Raw genomic sequence first — 24,252 nt, 5'->3', positions numbered from 1 at the left:
ACATGTTAGTGTTAGCATTTAGGTAGAGAAGATAGGAGAGCCTTGTGTGAGTGTGTGGCTCAGGCAGATAAGGCCTGATTATAGATTTATGGATTTCTGTCAAAAAACCGGCTTCAACTTTCTGCCCTTTGAGAGCTTGTCATCTGGGCCGGGAGAAAGATAAGTGTTCTGGCTTTAGGGTTATTAAGGGACAGATTTAAGGCTTGTTTATCTTCCGTGTACCACTCTGTGAACTCGCCCAGTGGCTTTCTGACTGCACGGCCCATAAAATGTAAGAGAATTATCCTGCTTTTCATTGTCCTGCTTACTGTCGGCAGTATGCCGTGCAGGTCTGCCTCTATCTCAGTGCGCTGAATGAATGATTTATTATCCCACAGCAGTATAGTGAGCCTTAATAGGCTTAGGCAGCATCCACCACCTAGGGTTTACATCTGTGACCCCATCAGGGCACTGTGTGTGTGTATGAACGTTTGTTTTTGTGTATTTTCAGGATAAAAAAAGTCTTGAATTTTGAGGAAAACTGCAATGGCTACAATTTCAAAGTCTTAATGACTTACAAAATTCACAAAACTATTTCTTATTGGAACACTCTGGCCAAAATGAAAAAGGTCTCACCATGGCTCCATCTGTTGTGATGCTAACTTGCGTCCTACAGGGATGCTGCAGTGGCCTCTGGACTGAGATTTTCAGGTTTAAAGACACACACACCCCTTCCTGTGATTGATCGTGGAGATGTGAGGAACTTCTGAAAAACTATTTATGATTTTTAAGGTTGGGCTGTTTTTTACTTGATGAATGCAGATATTATTAAAGTTTCTTTCCAGGCTGTATAGAAATGACTCGCCAGAGAAGGAGGAACACAAACTAAAGGCTAAAGTTATCAAGCTGCCTTTGACCGAAAGGGAAAAAGCATCTATTAAGACAGAATCTCTGTGCTCTCTGCAACTTTAATGACCATTCAGTTCAATGAGTGAGGAAAGAGTTAATGCTAATGCTAACTCATTGTATTTATTACCCAGTAGATCAGTGGCTAGTGGTCACGACTGGGTGACTCCACAGGGATTCCAAGGGGTTGTAAGATGTATTTGAGTAATGCACGCTGATAAATAAGCATGAAAACAGTACAAAATTGTGAGTTCTGTCAAATTCATGAGGCCGAGCACATCAAGTAACATATTCAGTTCAAATTTATAATGAAATACCTCTCGGCTGGAATTCCACATTAAACTTGGGCTTAGGTTTAATATTAGGCTTATCAGATTCTTATTAAATCTTGACAGTTACAAATACAGTATTTAATACATATGGCATAGGTATGACCACATGCCCTCACCTATAGAAACAAGTGTGTGTGTGTGTGTGTGTGCACGTGCGCGTGTGTGTGCGTGTGTGTGTGCGTGTGTGTGTGTGTGTGTGTGTGTGTGTGTGTGCGCGTGTGTGTGTGTGTGCGCGTGTGTGTGTGTGTGCGTGTGTGTGTGTGTGTGTGTGTGTGTGTGTGTGTGTGTGTGTGTGTGTGTGTGTGAGTTTGTAAGCTATTTTTATTCTCAAACAAGCCCTAATCACCGCCTGTTTCTAGCGTCTGGGATTTTGACCCCACCTCCCAACCAGGTCAGTGTCAGTGTTAATTGCTCTTGCTGTGTGGGATCTCGTTTGTTCATGACGGCTCCAAATTCCAAATGTTTAGCTCTTCTTCCTCCTTTTCCTGTGCAGCTTTGGTGAAACACCTGGAACCACAATTGACCGTGGCCTGAGAAAGGCCTTAATCTGAGCAGAATGACCCCCTCAGCTGCGCTATTAAGTCAGACAGAATCAAAACATCATTTTGAAACTTCATCTCGGGTTTCTGGATCTGTGGAAGCTGTTGGACAGCAGCGACGACTGTGTCCTTCACACACCCCACTCTTCAATTATCCTAATTCACTTCGTATTAAAATGCCATGGGGCGCTTGTTCGTAATGACCGCTGAGACCCAAACGCGTAGCTTAGGGTGATGTTTGGCGATTCTGTCTGCTAAACTAGTAGCTCTGTTTTTCTATGTTCCTGCCATCCTCCTTTAATTGAGTGCATTATGGTGGTTATATTTATGGAAATGGATTTGGCCCTAAGGGCTGTGTTCACTCTTTGTTGATGGAGAAAGATGGAGAAGAAAGGAGTGGGGGAAAGTGTGTAAAGACATTTTGAAGGAATGAATAGTGAAGGAATGGTTTGCCTGTAACATGGGCAGGTGAGAGAGAGAGAACGAGAGAGAAAGAGAGAGACCGACCCAGGCTGAGTGAGATTCTTTCACATATTGATTGTAGAGGGGGAGAGAGGGGGAGAGAGGGGGAGAGAGGGGGAGAGAGAGAGAGAGAGCGAGAGCAGGTAGGGGAATAACACCAGTGATGGATGTTAGAGACTACTACCTCAGTCCGCAGACACTTAGAGTCTTTGAGCCATCAGTGTCTTTGTGAAAGATGAAGCTCTGTAAGTGAGCCAAGAGAACGCCAACAGGACTCTGCCATCTGATATATCTCTCAAAGTGTGTCTTCATGTCCTACTACAGCAAATAAGCCAGAATATGCCAATAGATGCAGGAGAGGCTATTGTGTATATTATGAGAGGTGCTTTTAGATGGATGGATGGATGGATGGATGGATGGATGGATGGATGGATGGATGGATAGACAGATGGAGATAAATGAGGCCAAATACAAAAGATAAACACAATAAGTATAACATCCTACACTTACTAGAATAACATACTAGTGCAAATGAACTGATGTATGCAAGATGAGAGATATCTCAGTCTTAGTCTCAGTCTCAGTCTTAAGGAGGAGGGACTTGCATCTGACTACCTGTGGGAAGAAGCTGTGATACTTCCTCTCCATGGTAGAAGCTTAGCCCCCCTAACGTAACCCACACCCTCACACAATCACACACAGTAAACACATACACACCTCCCACTGACCAACAAACAATGACAGCAACAAGTGTCCCTTTCAGGAGGGAGAGGCGGAGCACACCAAGCCTCTAAAGCTCCTTCTGCAAACTGGAGCAAGCGCAGCCACCACAGTATATTTCTATTAATACTGGCTTCATATCCTTAGCTGATAGCTAGACTTCCAGTTATTAAGATTAAATTCCAACATCTTATGTCAAAGTAATCATTTAACACATTTTAAGAGAGTACATAATTATTTTGAGACAGCAGGTCAATATGTCAAAAAAAAAAAATTATTTCAACAAATTAATTCATCATTAAAAAAATATATAGTCAATGTTTCAACATATTGTGAGAAAAGTAAATAGTAAAAAGTAATAGTACATCAATATATTTGATAAAGTAAGCCATTATTTCAACATAGTAATTTAATATTTTTGAGAAAGTCATTATTTTGACTTAGTAATTTAATATTTTAAGATAGTAAGTCATTATTTTGACTTATGAGTAATTTAATATTTGGAGAATAAAATAATTATTTTGACAGATCACATGGAGGGCTGAGCGGCCCTCCAAAGAAATGCCACCCCACACCGTTACTGACCCACTGCCAAACCGGTCATGCTGAAGGATGTTGCAGGCAGCAGATCGCTCTCCACGGCGTCTCCAGACTCTGTCACGTCTGTCACATGTGCTCAGTGTGAACCTGCTTTCATCTGTGAAGATCACAGGGCGCCAGTGGCCAATTTGCCAATCCTGGTGTTCTCTGGCAAATGCCAAGCGTCCTGCACGGTGTTGGGCTGTGAGCACAACCCCCATCTGTGGACGTCGGGCCCTCATACCATCCTCATGGAGTCGGTTTCTAACCGTTTGTGCAGACACATGCACATTTGTGGCCTGCTGGAGGTCATTCTGCAGGGCTCTGGCAGCTCCTCCTGTTCCTCCTTCCACAAAGGCGGCGGTAGCGGTCCTGCTGCTGGGTTGTTGCCCTCCTACGGCCTCCTCCACGTCTCCTGGTGTACTGGCCTGTCTCCTGGTAGCGCCTCCAGCCTCTGGACACTAAGCTGACAGACACAGCAAACCTTCTTGCCACAGCTTGCATTGATGTGCCATCCTGGATGAGCTGCACTACCTGAGCCACTTGTGTGGGTTGTAGAGTCCGTCTCCTGCTAACACGAGTGTGAAAGACCACCAACATTCAAAAGTGACCAAAACATCAGCCAGAAAGCAGAAAGGTGCTGAGAAGTGGTCTGTGGTCCCACCTGCAGAACCACTCCTTTATTGAGTGTGTCTTGCTAATCGCCAGTAATTCCCACCTGTTCTCTGTTCCATTTGCACAACAGCTGTGAAACTGATGGTCAGTGTTGCTTCCTAAGTGGACAGTTTGATTTCACAGAAGTTTGATTTACTTGGAGTTATATTGTGTTGTTTAAGTGTTCCCTTTATTTTTTTGAGCAGTGTATAAATATTGGCAATGTCTTTTGACAGCTATCTGGTTGAAATGGGTTTCCAAAATTGGAATAAAAACCCAAATAAAGGAAAAGACAGAATAAAAACAAAGTAACAGATTAAAGGATGAAGTATTGAGCTCAGAGTAAAAGGAACAGAGAATAATGCAGTGCAGCTGCTGAAGGCCTCTGAAAGGCACAAGTGAACAGATACGTTTTCAGCCCAGAAAGTGTAGATCTGACAGCGTCTGGGATTTATTCCAGCTGATTGCAGCGTAGCGGCTGAAGGCTGCGTTAGTTCTGACTGTAGGCGCTGTTAGCTGGCCAGACTGTGATCTGAGACGTCTAGTAGGGCTGTATATTTCCAGCATGTCGGTCGGTCCTAGTGCACCTAGCGATTTGTAGACAAGCAACGGTTTTAGACCTCAGTGTAGTAGGGATGCTCCGATATGGGAATCGTGGGCCAATGTCGATATTTTCGATCATTTTCATGTACATAGGTACTGATGCAGATAAATAAACATGTATAAAACATTATAAAATGTTATTATTTTAGCACAACAGGTCAGCATCACCTAAACATTCGTCTGTAGAATAAATACATCATCAAATGTCAGTTTGAAATATCAATAATAATAATAATAATAATAATAAAGAAATTATCTGCTGCTACCAAAATAAATCTGAAATCATTGTGCACCCTTACACCCTTAAAAAAGATGGTTCTTCAAAGGTTTTATATAGGTTCTATAGAGAAACCATGAATGCTCAATGGACCCTTTGCATGATTTAAGGGTTCTTGCATCATGAAAGGGGTTTATAGATTGATGGCAAATGTGTTGTATATCGTACTATAGAGTTCTATATAGATCCTTTTTGAAAAGGGTTCTATACAGCACTAAAAAGGGTTCTTGTATTGTAATGATGTCAAGCTTGTAACAATATAAGAATCCTTTTTGGTGCTTTATAGAACCCTTTTCAGAATGGTTCCACAAATGATGGTCCTTCAAGTAAATGGTCCTTTCTAGTAAAGAAATGGTTTTGTATAGAAACATGAACCATCTGCATAATTAAAAGGTTCTCTGCATCATGAAAGGGTTCTTTAGACTGATAGAAAAAGTGCTGCGATATAGAATCGTTTTGAAAAGGGTTCTCTATGGCATCTGAAGGGTTCTTCTATTGTTATAAGCCTGATAAACCCTTTTTAGTGCTATATAGAACCTTTTCCAAAAATGTTTGATATAGAGCCATACAGAACCATCTACGGCACATTCGATATCATATAGGTTATATATAGATCTATTGTCTTTACTAAAGAACCCTTGAAGAACCATCTTTTTTATGTATGTATGTAAGTGGATATTTGTGGATTAAATAAGCCTGAATTTGCTAAATTAGTTCAATTGAATTGAACTGAATCCAATAGGAAATATACAGCCTGCAAATCCCACACCAGGAAATGTGTGTGTTTGCCTGTCTGGCCGTATATCCGTCCGTCTGTCTCCGTCCGACCCCCCGTCTCGATCACTGTCTGGCCGTCTGAATACATCCACTGACATCAAAGTTCATCTCTGTACTGCCTCAAATCTTTTCACATTTGAACCGAACATATTTGTCTCAGAGTGACATCATGATTGCCCACCATTAGGCTCCACTTACAAGCCCAGTCACGTTCTTGCTTTGTAGCTGCAACCGCAGAAATGTGACAGAGCGATATTAATATCCATGGGAGTTGGGAGGCATCTCTGTGCATTTTTCTGAGGTCGTCCCACGGGCTGCGCTCTAATGGAGCTCCTGGCAGCATAATAAACTTAGCCTGTTGACCCTCGCAGAGTCCATGGCTCTTTGTAAGATTCACTTACCCATGGCTGTAAGAGATGTGGACGTGCTGTTAAACGGGAGGTGGGAGTGGTTTCTGCTCTTTGTTTCCATGATATTAAGTCAGAATTGACTTTAAATTCTGTATAAACCAAGCTCAGTTTTGATCTCACGCTCATGAGGAAAGGAGAAAGCTGCCTTTTTGTTTAGGCAGGGTGTGAATAAAGACACAGAAACGGTAATAATGATGTGAAACAATACCCCATAAATATTTTGGTGGTTTTCTCAGCATGGCTAAATTATGGTGAACGCCCAGCTACTGTAAGAGTTCTTACAGTGACATTCTGTTCATTTAGATAGAAATCCAGGTTGACATTGCAGATTTCAGAAGGAACAAATGTTTAAATGTGAACTTTGACACACAACCTCACACTGTTGACCAGCAGTACGGCTGTTTTGGCTGCATTGACCACTGAAGGGGTAGTGTAATTTTAGCCGTGTCTAAGAAAGGTGCTTTATTTTCCTTTTTCACCTGACTGTAAGTGCATAAGGGCAGTGTAATACACTGTAAATTGTGAGCTTGATTAACCGTTTGTGCTTTTACTCTTTATGGTTGACGAGTTAGCTGGTGTGAAACCAGCTCTGACAGCTTACTCATTCTCACCTCAACTCACTTGATAATTCACTGCTAAACTGCTATCTGTGCCGAAATGGGGGGTTTGAATATTTATATACTTTATCATTTTCTTGTCCTTGGTCTCTTCACTCTGACTGAGCAAACGTTTCCCATATGAATGACCACCCTGCTGAAAAATCCAGCTGGTAGCTGGTTTCACCTAGTCTAAACTGGTCTTTGATGGTCTTGATGGTCAGCTGGGAAAGTTGAAGAGATATCCTATGCTGGTCAACCAGCTGGTTCATCTGGTGGATCAGCTTAGCTGGTTGACCAGGATAGGGGATGTTTTCCAATGAGTTTGATGGTTTAGCTGGTCTTTCAGAAAACCACTTTGACCAAGCTGGTCAGGCTGGTCATACTGATCAACCAGCCTGGTCCTGCTGGTCAATCTGATTGACCAGCTAAACCATCAAATTCAAACAAACACATACCCTTTTCTGGTCAACTAGCTAAGCTTGTCTACAAATCAAGTAGACCAGTGTTTTGTGTTTTTTCGTACTGCGATGGTTTACTGTGCGTTTGTGCTCTTATTATGATGTGCTTTATATTTGTGTGGGTCTTTACTGGTTCATGCCAGTTTCGTCCCTTTTAATGATGCACACAAAATGATATTTGGCTCGAGTCAATTAGCCAGTATATCATTTAGTTTAGGGGTCGGCAACATGTGGCTCTTTTACTGCCCTGTTGCGGCTCCACAGCAGAATCAGGTTTTTAGGTTAAAAATAAAATAATCCTCCTTTAGAGTGAAATAAAGCTCTGCTGATCATTCAACACACTTTTAACAGTAACTGGCCTGAGAGGCAGGAGTTAATGCGTACGTGCTAATTCACCAAACTTTAACCCTAGCAGCCAACTAAAGGGCGGAGAGAAAGATTCAAGATGAACATGGATAGTTTGGAGATGAAAGTACTTAATTGCATTTATAATCACAGCTTGTTTCCTGATATGATTAATCAGCAGTGAGAAACTGACAAACACTAAAAACTTGTTCAAATTCTCCCTTCCACCTTAAACAGTGCCGCAATTCCATTCTGGCACCTCAGGCACCATTTAAGGTTAAAATTCGAGCAAGAAGCTGGTGAATGAGAAGCGGGCGAATGAGAAGCGGGCGAATGAGAAGCGGGCGAATGAGAAGCTGGCGAATGAGAAGCGGGCGAATGAGAAGCGGGCGAATGAGAAGCTGGCGAATGAGAAGCGGGCGAATGAGAAGCGGGCGGATGAGAAGCGGGCGGATGAGAAGCGGGCGGATGAGAAGCGGGCGGATGAGAAGCTGGCGAATGAGAAGCTGGCGAATGAGAAGCGGGCGAATGAGAAGCTGGCGAATGAGAAGCGGGCGAATGAGAAGCGGGCGAATGAGAAGCGGGCGAATGAGAAGCTGGCGAATGAGAAGCGGGCGAATGAGAAGCTGGCGGATGAGAAGCTGGCGAATGAGAAGCTGGCGAATGAGAAGCGGGCGAATGAGAAGCTGGCGAATGAGAAGCGGGCGAATGAGAAGCGGGCGAATGAGAAGCGGGCGAATGAGAAGCTGGCGAATGAAAAGCGGGCGAATGAGAAGCTGGCGGATGAGAAGCGGGCGAATGAGAAGCGGGCGAATGAGAAGCTGACTTCAGCCTCGCAGAAAAGTCAAACATTGAGAGACATTTTACAAAGAACTGCTCTACTTTTGCGGAAAGGTTTCCTGCCAGAGATGTGAGAAAAGCGGCTATAGCCGAGCGAAATCTCAAAGCTGAGCAAAGTGTCCGTTTTCATTTAGATTTTTTTAGCCTATACTAGGAAATTAGCACAAACTGAGACATATTTACAGCCAAGAGGGAAAAATGGACATAAACCGTGGCTCGCAAGGTGCTAGCATTTTTATTAAAAGGACAAAAGGACTCTTCGTAACATTTGGGTTGTCGAAACCTGAGTTTAATTAGTAACTCAGTCATTTATTTAGTCCGTTTTTTTGGTCAGTCAGGTAGTTAGTTAGTCAGCCACATCCAAAGTTCATGAGGTGCTTTACACCTGAAAAATATTTCACCGTAAGCATCAATATGGGTGGAGCCGTATTGTGGTTCTATTTCCTGCACTTTCATATTTTCTAGGGCCTCAGTAAGTCAGTAAGTCCTCTGTGTGTGTGTGTGCGCGTGTGTGCATGTGTGTGTGTGCGTGTGTGTGTGCGTGTGCGTGCGTGTGCGTGCGTGTGTGTGTGTGTGTGTGTGTGTGTGTGTGTGTGTGTGTGTGTGTGTTTGCTGCACGCAAGCCTGGAGCGAAGACTTTGAGCGTGTTGTGTGTTTCAAGGTGGTGGTGCATCCTGGGATTGTGCGCTGCTTGGCTGGATCTGAGCTGTCACAGCGCTGTGTGGAGAGAGAGTGAAGGTGACAGCAGCACGGCTAAATATAGAGACCCTACTGTCTCACCCCCCCAACTCAGTCTCTTCGTTAGTGTCTTCTCTCTGAGAGAATGCGAGATTCATTTGTTCTGTCTCCACCGTTGCACCTCTTTTATCTTATTGCTCTCCTTTTCTCTTTCACCTTTGTTCCAATGTATCCCCCCCCCCCCCCCCCGCACTTCTCTTAGCCGAACTGCCTGACATGTTGGCCCCGGAGGCGTGCGGGGGGCACTCCCTTGAGAGGAGAAGGAGTGCAGACATCCGTTTTTTGGGCAAAGCCTGGGTCAAAGCTTCCTCGATGAGTCACTCTGTGTGTGTTTGTGCGCATGTGTTTGTTTTTGTACACATTCAGGACGAAAATGGTCTGAAATTTGTTGCCCAGCAAAATGATCCTGACTTTGTAAAGTGCTTTTTATTGGAAACTCTATGTTTCATTGTTTTTAAAGCTGAAGGAGCAAAGTCTTCTCAAGCCTGTCTGTATCTGCTGTAAATATCTGTAGCATGTGGTTGATTTGCACCGTAGATTGGTCACATTTTTTCTTTGTACTTAGAAAAGGCCGGTTACGCTAATAAGCAGATCTTTCAGTGTGTTAATGAGTTTTCTCAACACTTAAGCCATAAACAGAACACAGCAACAAAAAAGGACTTTCTGACTTTAAAATAAAGAGGAATCAGCGTTTTTGTGTTGAATAAGTAAGACAGGCTGCTTTTTCAGATGAGCCAGTGAGTTAAAAATACAGTTATCTGCTACAACACAGGAGGCTGATGAGATGAGGACTTGTCGTCTTCTACAGGTGTTTTTTCTCGAGAGTTGGTTTTTTAAATGCTGTTTCTGGACCTGGCTTGCATTAGCTAGAGTAGTTAGCCTGACTAGCAATAAAGCCTCACTATCTCTGACTCTAACAGTCTCGTCCTTGACAGTGTGTCTTTGAAATGTGCCTCTGTTAAGGCTCAGTTTCAGAGTAGCAAGGTGTAAAATTATATATATACTTAGAAATAGTAAAGAATTTGCCACATTTGCCACTGTTTACACATAAAACTGGCCTGTGTGTTTTCTCCATCTTCACATGATGAAACTTAATGAATACCAATATAAGAATGCTGCCACCTCCACGGCTAACCGGCTAACCGGCTGCCAGGGCTCAGCTGATATGAACATTTAAAGGACTAGTGTTCTGAAAATATCAGCTGATACATTTTTCTGTATTTTTCCATTGAAATTTCATGCTTTGATAGTTTTATTTAAACAGTGCTTTAGTGACTGACATGATTGTCAACTGGCGCTTTTCAAGCTCAACTAAACAGCAGAAACTTCAATTCTGAAGAGGGTGGAGCTACCCACAATCCTTTGTGGTTTGTTTTTCTTTTTTATTATCTCTTATTTTTCCATTTTTTCTTCATTTTGCCTCAGTTTTTTGGTGTTATAGCACTTCTCGCATGCTAAAACTAAGTTTTGGATACATTTTACATCTGCTTGTTATTCTTACCGTGATGCTTAGCATTCAGATTCTCCAATTCAGTAAGTTCAATACTGAGTGTCTCACATTTGGTTCCCCAGTAGCACAGCAGTTCAAGATATTTACTCTGTCTTTGGGAGGTCCTGAGTTCAAATCCCAAAAATGCTGCACACCAAAGAAATCACTAATTATTTACCAATGTATTGGTTGGGCCCTAATATATAAAACACATGGACATGTCCTGATAGTGAATAAAAACAAACCTGTGTTTGTGTATTTTGGGGACTGGTCCACAGCAGGAAGACCAGAGTGTCCAGCCTTTTCTCTACAGCAAAACTGTGGTAGATGAGAACCTGGCAGGCGTCCATCATTTCAGAGACGACTCCATAATGCTAGATCCTGTGTTTTACCCAGAGACTCAGCACTTGGTCCTCATGGGAGAGAATGAGGTTTTGACGTCGAGTGAACTGATCCGCTATTGTCAGTCTTCTGGACCCAAAGGCATTGTGGGCAGACAGTGTGGAGTTTGAGCTGTTGATCTTGTCTGTGGCAGATGGTTTATAACAGCACCAGCAACTCATCCTGTCTGCTGTCTGGAGACAGGAGACAACTCCCACTGTTGTTTCCCCATGTCTGCTACACTGGAAGACGTTTGCTGAGGTTGAACATATTTTACATGCATGAGAAACGTACTGCAGCGTGTAGTTACACTGTGTGTCCAAAAGTTTGTGGACACCTGTTCATCTAATGTTTCTTTAAAATCAAGAGTATTAAAAGGGAGTTTGTCCATCTTCGCTGTGGTAACAGCCTTTATTCTTCTGGGAGCCTTTACGCTAGATGTTGGGAGATTTTTGTGAGGATTTGATTGCATTTGAGAATTAATAAGGTCAGGTACTGATGTTGGAAGATCAGTTATGGATCTCAAACGCCACGCCCACTCTTCCCAAAGGTATTAGATGGAGCTCCATCACTTCAGAAAACACAGTTTCAGTCATCCATAGCCCAATACTGGGGGCTTTATACCTCTATAGCTGTTGAAATTGGGCTGGTGACCTTGTGGCTGCTATAGAGTGTCCCATTCTGTCAGTCAGCACTGACTGGATTCTTTTAGACATCTAGCGTGCCATTTTTTTGACATTTGCGAACGTCTATATCCTTTATATCTACAAGTAAGAAGAGACATTGGTCTGTTTAAGCTTAAGAGAAGTTAGATAAACCAGCAAGAAAATGTTTATTTGGTGCACACCATATATACACACACTCAAACGTGTCATGGAAAATGTTTCATTTTCCATTTTCTGCTCATCATCTATCAGTTCTCACATTTACTCCCTTTTTTCTCGCTCTCCCACATTCTTTGAGTCTGCAGCATGTTTGCAAGAGCCTCACAACCTAAGGTTATCTGCACTAGACAAATGCTTGCACTTTCCGCTGTCTCGCTGTTTTTCCGAGCTGTGAATTGAGTGCATGTGAAAACGGCTGAAAGCTTTTTCTTCTGTTTCTCTTCATGGTAAGACAGCAAATGCAGAATTCTGGGTAAAGCTTTCTTCTCGGCCGTCTTTGTGTGAAAGTGGCAATACTCTGCACGTGCGAAAGACAAAAGACTTTGCGTACACATGCATGTGTGCGTCTGTGTATGTGTGCATGTGTTGAATGACTGATGGTTCTCTCATGCTGACTGTTTTGTATCCAGATGGAATTGTGTCAGACAGAATGAAAATAGACCCGTGCGCATGTTTCCTCTACTTTCTGCGAGCAGAAATTGCTTTAGCCTTCCACATTTCTCATCCAATCGCTGGTCAGATTCTGGAATATTTCCCTCAGCCGACGACCGAATGATGGCGTGGATGTTTTTCCACATCTCAACTTGTTTAATGCCAGTAAGATAAAGTTTCCCAGACAACCGCTCTGGTGTTCCTCAAGGTTCCGTTCTAGGCTCCCTTGAATTTGTGTCAACAAATGTGAAATGCCTTGACTTCCCCTATTGTAGCCTTCACTTGTTGCTGTAAAATAGGAGCACTGTGGGGTCTAGGGCTATGCGATTCAATCAGACTTCACCACATTCAAGTTTATTTGTAGGGTAGGTTCACAGAAGGCATTGTCACAAAGCTGTGGCGAAGAAAGCCCAGGCCTAAAGCCCTGAGCCAAAGCTAGAGCGATCTTTGTGTTGTCAGGGGAAGCTTTTGGTTTAGGCTACACCTCAGGAATCGGTATTGAGATGCTTTTCAACAGTGTGGGTGGGATGGAAAGGATGGTGTGGGGCAAATTTTGGGGGGATGGTGGATATGGTTCGAAATGTGAATAAGACACTAATAGATTTTCATGAGGAACCAGAAGAGGAGTGTCTCAGTGAATCTGTCACATGCATTTGTGTGTGTGTCTGTAGGCAGGTGGGTATGTGGGTATGTCTCCTTCAGTTAGATAGCTTGTTTTATTTACTATGACAACATTTGTCTAGATACCTGTCGCTGCTTAGATCTTACCTGCGACATGCTGGTGGGCATCTTCTGTTTGCCGACTGGATAGATATGTCCATTACTATGGAAAGGTTTGGAATCATTGTTTAAAAGTTTGAAATCACCATTCAAAACGAGCATATAATAATAATAATATTATTATTATTATTATTATTATTATTATTATTATTATTATTATTATTAACAAACCAATTTCAAAGATGACTGCATGAAATGATTCCCAAATGCTAGTGTGCATCTTTTTTTACAGTTTTAAAAATATAAAGATAAATGTTTAAGAAGTGTCCAGAATGATGAAGACATGAAACAGATGGTTCTCCAATCACTGGAAACAGCTATAGAGAATGAAAGTATAATAAAAGTTAATATGCAGGAGCATTGTAATTAAAAATTGGTGAACAAATAAAAAAAAAAAAAGCCTAAATATTCCTCAAAAATGAGAGTATATTATTTAGCATTTTCTAACTTCTTTTTCTTCCTAAAACCCTTGCATATATTAAAGAAAAATACATTTTGGAGTGTAGTGTAAATATTGAAATCTGCGTTATATATATAATATATAAAATCATAAAAAAATATTCAGGAGACAAATGATTCCATGCTTTTGAACCATATTGTACATTTTTTCCTAATTGTACTAAATACAGATTGGTCGCCCTGGAGGTCCTCTGGATTGTTCACGGGTGTAGGAGTCCCAGTGTTGGGGTCAGCAGACGGGGCTTGACCTTGCACTTGAGACTGAGAGACGCTGGGGGTCAAGGGCGCCTGTCTCTGTGTGTGTTGTTGTAGCCTGCCAACATTTATTACCATCTGTCATTCAGCAGTGGATGCTGTTACTGCATTCGTGCTGAGGCTCAGCCAATGACCCGTACCCACCCAGCAAAAACATTCTGACACTGAGGAGGCTGAGGGGGAGCTGGTCAATCAGAGAGCTGAGGGCAGTCAGCTAAGTGTTGGTGCACAGCAGGAGGTGCAGGGTGGTAAAAGGGAAAATCTGTCCATCTGGCCCACTGGGTGACCATTAGTTTTGACAGAGAGACAGTGTGTTGAGTATTGCCCAGCCCTAAATCCCCATCAAATGACTTTTTGTTGTATATTTTCTCAGTGAAAAAATACAGAAAACACACTTGAATATGTTTTTTCTGCAAAATGTTAGTGCACAGTTTTTATTTATTTAAATAAAAAAATATTAAACATAAAATGTCCCTAAACTTTCTGTTTCTGTTTTTTATATTTGTTATTTGTAATAATGTAATTTCTAGTTTAATAATGAGTGTAAAATACATCTGAAGGTGGTGATTCATCTTCATCAATTCTGAAATGTTAGATACTGTTAAATGATAGTTAATTTTAATGATATTCAATAAATTATGTGCTTATTTTTGGCTAAAATAAATTCCTTAGGCTATTTTCAAATGTAAAAATAAAAATAAAAAAGCAGCTTCTATTGCCTTTATTACACTATTGTAAATAGTTATTCCAGTTACATTTGAGTATTCAGTGTACATTTTAAATCATTTAGCTAAAAACCATCTAGTGGTCCATCTAGTAGTGATTTCACACACTGACGAGTCTTATAAAGAACACTAATTGAGTCGAATCATTGTGAGGTCAGACATTTGAAGCTCTGAAAAGTTTGTTTGGCAGAGTGATGCAGAGAAATGAGTGGACACTAATGGACTGCAGGTCATGATAGTGACTGGGAGGGGAGCAGTGTTCAGGTTAGAGGAGGAGAGGAGGAGAGTAATCAGCAATCACTGACTGAGTGTTCGGCTTGTAATCAGAACGCTGATACTGAAGTGAGAGAGAGAGGGAGAGAGAGAGAGAGAGAGAGAGAGAGGTGGGGGGAGATAGTTAGGGAGAGATAGACTGAAAGAAAGAGAGAGGGAGAGATAGATAGAGAGAAAGAGGGAGGGAGAGATAGACAGAGAGAGATAGAGAGGGAGAGAGAGGGAGAGAGAGAGGGAGAGGGAGAGGGAGAGGGAGAGGGAGAGGGAGAGGGAGAGGGAGAGGGAGAGAGAGAGAGGGAGAGGGAGAGGGAGAGGGAGAGGGAGAGGGAGAGAGAGAGAGAGAGAGGGAGGGAGAGATAGACAGAGAGAGATAGAGAGGGAGAGAAAGAGGGAGAGAGAGAGAGAGAGAGAGAGGGAGGGAGAGATAGACAGAGAGAGATAGAGAGGGAGAGAGAGAGAGAGAGAGAGAGAGAGAGAGAGAGAGAGATAGAGAGGGAGAGATAGAGAGGGAGAGAGAGAGAGAGAGAGAGAGAGAGAGAGAGAGAGAGTTTCTCTCTGAGCTCTTTTTGTCCATCCTACTTGATTGGAGCACCAATAAGTCTGTGTTTTCCCTGAGTGTGTGTGTGTGTGTGTGTGTGTGTGTGTGTGTGTGTGTGTGTGTCTGGCTCCAGCAGAGCACAGTATCGAGAGACGCCGTTCAGCCGTCTAAGCTTGTTTACAGGCTGTATATTTGCGTTCTATAGCAGCTCTCTAGCTTAAACACAGACATTTGAACCTCATAATAGATGTACTTTAGAGATGTGATGAAATTTTGACAAACAAAAACTAAAAAAATGGCACTTTGGGTTTTGTTTGGTTGCTGAAATTTCAGTGCATACTTTGTATACATTAGAGGACTAATCAATCAATATTAATGAAATAATTAGGCAATATTAATGAACATTTCATCGCTACCATATGAACAACTCTTAAAAATGGGAAAGAAAATGATGAATTTCTTTACACTACACTTTACAGTGATTACTGAACATTCATGATGAATGGACCCACAGAAACAGCCTGTAGTAATTTGGAAATTAAATCTTGTTACAGTTACAATTAAAGGCTAATTAATAACAGTAACTGCCACAAGCTCTCTGAATTATATAAAAATATAGCTGACTATTTGTATGTTGCTGATGATTAGATGCTTGTTTAGGGTTCTAATAAGTTGAAGTTCATATTACAGAGGGCTTTCTCAGCATTCGGGGTCCAGGGCTCTGGCTCACCATGCGGTATTTCTTGCTAACCCAGCTAACTCTAAGTCTAATTAGATATAAAACTGGTGGCACCGTTGCTTTAATGTAATAAATGCTTTTCTCTCTACATGTAGATTGTATTATTCATTTTTCCTCCCTGGTGACTCCTCTTTACGTTTCACATGATTGGCTGTCCATAAATGTCTGCCTTTAATGAGCATGAGGATTAATCACAACCTGGATTAATCACAGTCTGAGTATCTAAACCTGGATTAATCACAGTCTGAGTATCTAAACCTGGATTAATCACATTTTAGGTGTCTAAACCTGGATTAATCACAGTCTGAGTATCTAAACCTGGATTAATCACAGTCTGAGTATCTAAACCTGGATTAATCACATTTTAGGTGTCTAAACCTGGATTAATCACAGTCTGAGTATCTAAATCTGGATTAATCACAGTCTGAGTATCTAAATCTGGATTAATCACATCTTAAGTGTCTAAACCTGGAGTAATCACAGTCTGAGTTTCTAAACCTGGATTAGCAGAGAAAGTTGTTAACTATACAATCCAGCACACTGAGAACGTGAGATGGGCGGAGGTCACACCTGGATTCTGTTTGTACAGCAAACTGAATCATGATCTGGTTTTGCTTCTTATAGGACTGATTATACCTGCCCACTAAAATAAAATGAAATACAATAAAATAAAGCATATTCTAATTCATCTGCACTGTTGGATCTACCTGCTGTGCCTTCTCATCAGTTTCTAAGTGTAAAAATCATTTATTCCATTAAAATCACACAAAAGTATACACTGAAAATATAACTTACAAATATACAATACAGAGGTCAACTCATAGTCAGACTCTCCACCAGGGGACCCCCAAGACCTCTGCGATAATCTGAACTCTGTGTACCTGTCTCTACAGGGTGTGTGTGCCAGCATAAACATGAGGAGAACTATGATTGTGAGACTGTGCATCTCCCAGGTAATCGTCCTGATGCTCTCCAGATGGTGCACATCAAACTGAGCAGCTGAGTGTGTGTGGAGAGAAATGTGAGCTAGTGTGGAGCTCCACATGTGGGCCAACGCTGAGCTGTGTGTGTGTGTGTGTGTGTGTGTGTGTGTGTAGAGTGAGGCTGCGGTTAGAGCAGATTGAGCTCCGCTCTCCAGGGACGCTCTCGGCTGAGTGTGAATACTGTGTCCGTTCTTTTGTGTTCTGAAACACTTGTGAATCTGTGTGTGTGTGTGTGGGGGGGTGTTGGGGGGGGGGGGGGGGGGGTGTTTGGGTGGGAGGGTGTGTATGTGGTGGAAGAGAGGAGTGTGTGGTAAAGATATAAACATGGGTGTCCTCGATAACGGCAAAGGACTGTATTTCCATTGTGATGTTGTGTGTAAAGATGATGTCACTCCTTTATAGATGCCTGCAAGGTGGTCTCGGCGGGCTCGTATTCAGATTAAGAATCATTATCTTATTCTCTCTCTCTCTCTCTCTCTCTCTCTCTCTCTCTCACTGTCTCTTTATCTCTCACCCTTCTTGCTCTCTTTCCTTTTCTCTCTATTTTTCTTTTTCCTGTATGTGCCATTCTCTCTTTTCTTTCTACATCTCTCTCTCTCTCTCTCTCTCTCTCTCTCTCTCTCTCTCTCTCTCTCTCTCTCTCTCTCTCACTCTCTCTCTCTCTTTCTCTCTTTTATCTGATAACTATCTGGTAACTGATCTTCTCGCTAATAACACCGAATCAGAACTGAACTGATAACTGCGTGTTTCTCACGATCTCGGCTCTATTAACTTCACTTCAGCTGAATAAAAGTGATGAAACATGCTTCTTCAGGGATGAGCTCAGGTTTCCACACATGCTTACACAGAGAGAGACTGACGTGCTGGTGTTTTTACAGTGAAGCAGGTCCGGCTACAGTTACTCAGGAAATTCAGCTTTAATGAAAAAGACACTGTCCCTCCGCATTTCACGCCAGGTCAATTTTGGGACCGCTCGGCTCAGGTTAGCAAAATCCTGTGTTGCCAGGTATCATGAACAAAGCAGGCTGACATGATGAGAAATGATCGGTAAACCATACTGTCATGTCAAAACCTCACAGCTCCATTGCTTTAGCCTTTTATTTTTTACACCACTTGAAAACACCAGCTGCCCTTTACACTGTATGAATGTTCGGACCAAAAGAAACACTCCAGAATGGCCCGGAATAAAATCTATTTTCTTTGACACTGTCCAGATTATGCCAGCAGTAAGTGTGCTTATGAATATGTCCAGTTAGAAGACTTTGCGCTGCTCTCCAGCCACTGCATGGATTTGTTCAGTTCCATCAGCAGCCCTGATTTAATATAATGAAGGACTGATTAGATAAACCAGGTACAGGATGATAAATATACACACCAGCTTTCCATGAGGACAGATTTTTATATAGATATTTAATCTAATGTTCGTTTTTCTAACAAATAAATTCTTCCTGTCCAAATAGCTTATGAATAAATTTCTTCCTGAAAAGTTAACATTTTAAAACTAATGACATAAAAATTAATGAGTGTTACACCATGTCATGAAGAGTGAATTCATAGTGCTTAAACTAAGATTAAAGGGACATTCTGGTCTAAAACTAGAGTTTAATACATTATTTGTTATGTTATGTGATATTCTGCAGTGCAGCTTTGTGGCCCTCAGCCTCATCGGTTTGACGGAATTCACAGTTTTATACCATTTTCATGTTTACCCAGCATGCATTATGAACATTATAAACATCATACAGCCATTGGGAGTGCCTGTGGTGTCAACCGATCCTAACAGCTAACCCAGCCACTGATCTATAATCTAATAAATACAGCAGAGGTAGTAGCATTTCAAACAACTTACAGCCAAAACGGTTATATTTCCCCCCACCTTCAAGATACATCACGAGAAGAAGGGTTTCTACTGAAACACTGCCATAGGAGAGATTTGCAACAGATGCAGTGATGGTCACACTTCTCACTTTGTCCAGAATGTCTCTTTAAGACTGAAGCAAAGCAGCACAAAGGTAGTAATGACTTGATAGAAGTGTGCCGTTCTGAGGAGCACAGTAAGGTTGTTTGGAAATGTGTACAGATGTCTTGGATCAGTTAAAATAGGTGGATTCACTGCTCGTCACAGTTTTAGTTCAAACTTTGGAAAGAACAGTGGAGCTCATATCTCACGGACATAGCGGACTTTTGTAAGCGTATTGAACACAGCTGGAGGAGTAAGAGGGTCAAATCCATTCTTCTTCCAGACACTTTTAGGTCGATAGCATGAGTGTGAAAGTCATAATAATGGGATTTTCAGAAGAGTTTGAATCACGAGTCCATGTCAGATTACCCCCTTGGGGGAAGTGAACCTTGCAAAGCTAAGGATGATATAATGGGCACATATGGAGTGGAGAAGGGATAGAGAGAGGAAGTTGTCTAGAGTTGGTGGGGGTATGAAAGAGAAGTTTGTCTCGGCTTTAAAGTGGTCCGACATTCCAGCGAGTCTAAACTGAGCATTTAATGAATGAGCTTAATGAAAGAGGTGACAGAGAGAGGTAGTAAGAGAGAGATGTTGACGAGCAGCCATGTGTGCCTGTCTGTGGTCAGCTGACATCTGTTTCTGGGATTTCTGGTGATGTCTGGACTTCCAGCCCACTGTGTGAAAACATATTTACGGCATTCAGACCTCCCTGTCTGACATGCATATGCGTATTTAATAAAGAGCTCTGTGCCTCTAGACCTGATAGGATTGTTGGTGTAACAGCCACAAATGTTCCACCAGTGCTGTGAGGTTTTGTAATCTATCTGCTAGTAGACCTGGTGTTACAACCATGGAGCATTAAAGTTTTACTGATAAAAGTCTGCTATTCTTTTTATGCTTGCATGGAGGAAGCTTGCTAATTTCTCGAAATATCAGCCACTTGTACAGTCAATCAATTCTGGCTATGAATGTTCTATTGATATGTTTATATTTGGAAGGCTGGGTCATGTTCCTGCTGCTTTTACCTTCTATAAAATGCACCACAGACAAAATCCCGTGTTACATTAATCCCATGTGAAGAGCATAGCTGTGGCAGTTTTTCTTACTGGTAATTGTCATGACACGTCAATGTTCGACGTTAGCGAACTATGGTCGACTACAGTAGCGTGAAGAGTAGCATGTGACATAAGCTGTTACAACATTATGGCATCTGTCATGACACATTACTGAGCAAAATCTGTCACAACCACTCAACAGCATTTGACATCTGCTAAGCAGGGACGGGTCATGGTTGCCTGAGTGCTCTGGGTATAAGCTTTGGAGCCCCCCCCCCTCAGACAATAACACAAAAAGTGACAAGAACAAGAAAACAGACCTGAAAAATACCTTTAACAATCAACGTGTGTTCGTTTATGTTTCTGCACTGTTCAATATGTGCATATTAGCAACTACCTTGGATATCATAGCAGCAACCTAGAAAAACAATTAGCAACCACCAGGGATGACACCTAGGCACCTTAGCAACCCGATAGCAACACCTTAACATCCGCCTGGGATGACATATCAATTTAGCAATAGACTAGCAACATCCTAGCAACTACCTGGGATAACAGGCAACACCATAGCAACCACATGGGATTTCAACACCTTAGTAACTGCCTGAAATTCCATAGCAATGGCCTAGCAATGACGTAGCAGTACTGGAATTCCATAGCCTTAGCCTAGCAACATGCTAGCAACCACCTGGGATAATAACCAACACCATAGCAACCACATGGGATTTCATAGCACCGGCTTTCCCAAGCCGACCACCTGAGATGGCATTGCAATGGCTCAGCACTTTAGCAACCACCTGAGATACAATGGCAACAGCCTAGCAACACCTTAGTAACTGCCTGTGATTCCATAGTAATGGCCTAGCAATATCTTAGCAACCACCTAGGTTAACAAGCAACACCATAGCAACCACATGGGATTTCATAGCAACAGCTTTCCCAGGCCAACTAAAAGTTTGTTCACAAACCTTCCTTTTCTGGTTTAATGTTAGCATCTGCAGTGGACTGTCCCAACACTTTGGATACAACATAGGCCTTGTGGTCTGAGTGCCCCTGGGCACTGGCCCAACTGGCTTAGTCAGTAATGCATCACTGAAACTAGTTCTGTCCCAAAAGTACTATTTTCTGACCTTGTCAGACTGAACAACCAAAGAATTTCACAAGACATAGGCCCTTAATAACATAGTTGAAATTGTGGATATAAATAAAGAATTTAAATGGCAGAGAAGCAGACGGGGATGATTAATTAAGAACAATAATGAGACAGTTACTATTTTGAAACTTCACAATGTAATTATTATCCAGCTTATCCAGCATACCAGACGTATATGCTGGAAAAAAGGCATATAAGGCCAACATCAAATGCTTAAAACAGCCTTTCACCAAAGAATCAAAGTTGAGCTCTGTCAGGTTTTCAGGGTTAAAGTATACAGTATGGTGTCATTCAAGCTCTAACACAGATATGTGAAAATACACGGTGGGCCTCCAGAGCTGAATTTGCCCATACTTGCACTATCCCCATTAAAATACACATTCAGGCTCCGTTATCCTAACTCTAGATGACTGTACATGATTGATGCCTGTTGTGTCTGGCAGTTTTTTTCTTCTCTACCATCTGGTATTGCCAACAGAAGCATGCTACATTAATCGCTATCATTTTGTCATTAAAGCTTGCTATATTAATTGCTATCTTTTTACCATTTACCCCCTCTGCCCCTTCTCAGGCATTTATCGCTAGGCAATCTTGTTTCTCTTGGCACGTGAATTCAATTAGTTATCTGAACAAGGGACAATCCCATTACATAATTTCATGGGTGGTTTGGAGCTAATTGCTGCAACACAGATAAAGCAGTAGGTCCATTAAAACAATAGTGTGATCCATTTGTCATGGGATGGCTAAACCAGCGTTATCTTTTGTGGTTGGTTAAAAAGAAAATCTGAAATTGTTTCTTCATTTTACTGAAGCTGATTAGCTTCCATTAGGAACTGGATCACACGTTCTTCTTTGATACGCATGATTATTATGCTTGTCATAGCGAACTGGACACATTTTATCACTGGCTATTCATTTTTCCGTTTATCCCATTAAATTCTCTCCACTGAGGGAAGTATTCATTACAGGAGCAAAGCGGAGGAGTGTAGGGTAGCAACAGTGGTAAAAGGCAGCCAAAGGAAAGCCGTTCACATGAGCTTTGTTGTTGGGGTAACTCGAGGGTTGAAATACATGCAGCATGGCTGCCGACTTGACAGTCTAATAAGACATAGTGTGCCAGAGCCCTTAAAACTGTCTTAAATGGGTGGCGCTAGCTTGTCAGTCACAGGGAGCCACCAAGAGGCAGTAATCCATTGGCTTGTCAAGCTGTCTGTCGGCTGAGCATGGGGTATTATGGAAATAAAGACAGAAGAGAGCACAGAAGAGAGCCCACCCACTTAATCGTAGAAAGCTGAATAATTCATGTCCCTGTTAGGTCGGACTTTGCACTCATTAAAGCGGCAGAGGCGACTGCTGAGTTCCAGTTTGTGGGCCTGAATCTTGGCAGACTGGTTAATATTCTACAACTCAATCACTATACAGCTCAAATGAACTGTCTGAACTGTCTAGGGTGGCTTTTCTAGAAGAACTGTACTCTCCACACATGCAGGGCCAACCTGTCCACCAGTTGCAGCCATTTTTTCTGGAACTCAAGCAGTTGTTCCACACCTCGCTCCTGGAGTGTTCCTGCCCTGCATATTTTGGTGCTTTCCCTTCTGTATATGGAGTGTACACCTGATTTATCTAATCACATATAATTAAAGACATGTCCGACAGGGAGGAGACCCCGGGGAAGACCCAGGACGCGTTGGAGGGAATATATATCTCTACTGTCTTGGGAACGCCTCGGCATCCCTCCGGAAGAGCTGGAGGAGGTGGCGGGGGAGAGGGAGGCCTGGGCCTCTTTGCTTAGGCTGCTGCCCCCGCGACCCTGACTCAGATAAGCGGTGGAGGATGGATGGATATGATTAAAGGGATATTACAACAAACATTTCTTCATAAATCAATGTTTACGATGTACAACAAAGGCCTTCAGCGTGGTTTGACGTGAAATGTTTAGTTCTAAAGGAACTTAATTCTAATTTAGCCAGAATAGATCACTTTCTCAGTACCGTGTTCATTAATGTGGAAGAGTGAATAGTAGCGTTAAGCGGCTACTGGAGGTGGGAGGAGCAGCACGGTCATCTGCCACAGCGCACTCCATTTACTGGGCTTGCCCTGAGCTCCACACAGTAACAAGCAGAGTCCACAGTGGCAGACGTGCAGAGTCCACAGTGGCAGACGTGCAGAGTCCACAGTGGCAGACGTGCAGAGTCCACAGTGGCAGACGTGCAGAGTCCACAGTGGCGGACGCGCAGTTCAAATGTTTTTAAGCTTGCGTGACGCTATAGCCACGTCAAACTAGCCTTTCCGTCCATATTGGAGGAACTGTCAGACATGCCAACAGGTCTCATATTACCGTAGAGTGTTCAGGGAGCCTCCATTACCTCTCTGTTAAACGGTTACGATTTACAGCCGGATGTGATGACGCAGTGACCATGAAAAATGTCTGTTGTCCACAGTGGTGGTGACAATGCATTCAGTGCCTCTTAAAGCTCCATCACAGAAAGGTAAGAGTTAAAGTGGGTGTGTCAGAGCAGGAAAACACTAAAATATCCTGGATCAATGAAGAGTTGCATTAAGGTACTGGAGTCTTGTTGATACTCGCTGGTTTTGGAGCTTTCTTGAGCAGTGCTAATGTAGTGGGACAGTAGTAGCTTTGCAGTTTGAGGAATTGTGGTGGTGATCTGAGGGCTATGAAATCAAATGGCCAATGGCTGATATTGGCTGACAGGAGCAGTTCTGCAGTTATAGGGGCTATGACATTACTGTCCTGCCCCACCAGTGCTGGCCCCTTTAGCGAGACCCTTACCCTCCAACCACTCCAAGTGTTCTGGATAGAAATGTGCTCTGACCCCAGCCTCCTTTTTCATATGTGGTCAAAGGTTTGTGAACACCTGCTTACCTAGTGTTTCTTCTGAAATGCAGGGTATTAATAGGGAGTTTGTC

The 24,252-nt window shown here is 42.4% G+C and overlaps 1 protein-coding gene across 4 annotated transcripts in view; it reads left to right on the top strand.

Moving 5' to 3' along the window:
* Positions 1 to 24,252, top strand: part of sema3fa (sema domain, immunoglobulin domain (Ig), short basic domain, secreted, (semaphorin) 3Fa) — a 149,260-nt gene that overhangs the window by 71,668 nt on the left and 53,340 nt on the right. The gene's annotated exons all lie outside the window — the stretch shown is intronic.

Source organism: Pygocentrus nattereri, chromosome 26 (assembly GCF_015220715.1).
Source record: "Pygocentrus nattereri isolate fPygNat1 chromosome 26, fPygNat1.pri, whole genome shotgun sequence".
Taxonomy (NCBI): Eukaryota; Metazoa; Chordata; class Actinopteri; order Characiformes; family Serrasalmidae; genus Pygocentrus; species Pygocentrus nattereri.
Note: the sequence above shows the minus strand (reverse complement) of the source record. Positions and strands in the feature narration are given on the sequence as shown.